The following is a 1,806-nucleotide window of genomic DNA, read 5'->3' on the forward strand; positions in this document are numbered from 1 at the left end:
TCAGATGACGTTCCACATGAAGACAGACAAGGAAGGAGAGACAGACTACTTCTGAATATCCAGTCACTGAAAATCTTATGAATGACAGTTGAACACTGTCAGATAGCTAGCACCAGAAGACTGAATACTGAAACATGATGAAGAATACCAGAATATTGTCAGATATAGTGCCAGAAGGTGAAACCCTCAGGTTGGAAGGTACTCAAAACATGACTGGGTAGAGCTGCCTCCTCAAAATAGAGTTGACTGTGATGACACGAATGGATTTTTGGAACCATCATTTATTGATGGGGCACTACTTAAAATAAGGGAAAACAATGATAAACATCCATTAATAAATAGCTGGTACATAGAATGTATGAAGTATGAACCTAGGAAAATTAGAAGTTGTCAAAAATGAAATAGAATGCATAAACATTGATATCCTAGTTATTAGTGCTGACTGACATTGGTCATTTTCAATCTAACAACCATGTGGTTTACTATGTCAGGAATGACAAATCACATTCAACATCAAAAAGAACATTTCAAGATCTATCGTGAAGCACAATGATATCTGTGATAGAATAATATTCATATACCTACAAGGAAAATCAGTTAATATAATTATTATTGAAATTTATGCACCAACCACTAAAACCAGTGATGGTTAAATTGAAGAATTCTACTAACTTCTTCAGTCTGAAATTGATTAAATAAGCAGTTAAGCTTATTGATGATTACTGGTGATTGGAACACAAGCTGAGGCTGAAGCTGAAGAAAATGAAAACATGAGAGCAAAACTAGTACCTTGAATATATCCCACCAGAATTCAGAGACCATCTCAAGAACAGATTTGATGAATTAAACACTAATGACCAAAGACAAGAAGAGTTTTGGGATGACATAAAAAACATTATACCGGAAGAACGCAAAAGGTCATTAAAAAGTCAAGAAAGAAGAAAAAAGGCCAAAATGGATGTCAGAAAGACTCTGAAACGTTCTCTCCAGTGTAGAGATGCTAAAGTAAATGGAAGACATGAGGTGGTAAAAGAGCTGAATAGAAAATTTCAAAGGTCAGCTTGAGAAGATAAAGTCAAATATTATAGTGAAATGTGTAAAACTCTAGAATTAGAAAACAAAAAGGGAAGAACACCATATTTCTCAAGCTGAAGGAACTGGAGAAAAAATTCCAGTCTCGATTTGCAATATTGAAAGATTCTATGGGGAAAATAGTGAATGGTACAGAAAGTATCGAAAGCATACAGAAGGAATACACAGAGTCACTGTACCGAAAAGAAATGATTGATGTTCAACCATTTCAAGAGGAAGCATATGAACAAGAGTCAATGCTGAAGAAAGAAGTTCAAGGTGCACTAGAGGCATTGGCAAAGAACAAGGATCCGGTCACTGATGGTGTTACAATTTTACAATACTTTCTGGCTCTTCCCTCTCCCCTCCCTCCAACTCCATTTTGTCTGTTTCCCTGCCCTAAGGTACAAGGTACGTAGTTTAAAGGGCAACATGGCTTCCCCCCTCCCCCCCGCTCAGGCATATATAATAATTTACATCTCCAAAGGGCATCTTCTGCAAGTCTGCTCCTGGCCACCAGTTCTTAGTCCTTCTCTTCTTAATTGCTGAATCTAGAGTCCTCAGCCGCTACCCCTCTCCATGTCCCCATCTCTAACTCCATCTCTGGCTGCTTCTCTGGATAAGGTTCCGCATTCTATTTGTTCATTCCTCTCTTGATGGTCCTAGGGTCCTCCATTTCTGGACTGTAAGATTAACCACTCCCCTTTTTTTGTTACAAAACTTCTACCTTTACAA

This window comes from Chrysochloris asiatica, unplaced genomic scaffold (assembly GCF_000296735.1).
Source record: "Chrysochloris asiatica unplaced genomic scaffold, ChrAsi1.0 scaffold00009, whole genome shotgun sequence".
Lineage (NCBI taxonomy): Eukaryota > Metazoa > Chordata > Mammalia > Afrosoricida > Chrysochloridae > Chrysochloris > Chrysochloris asiatica.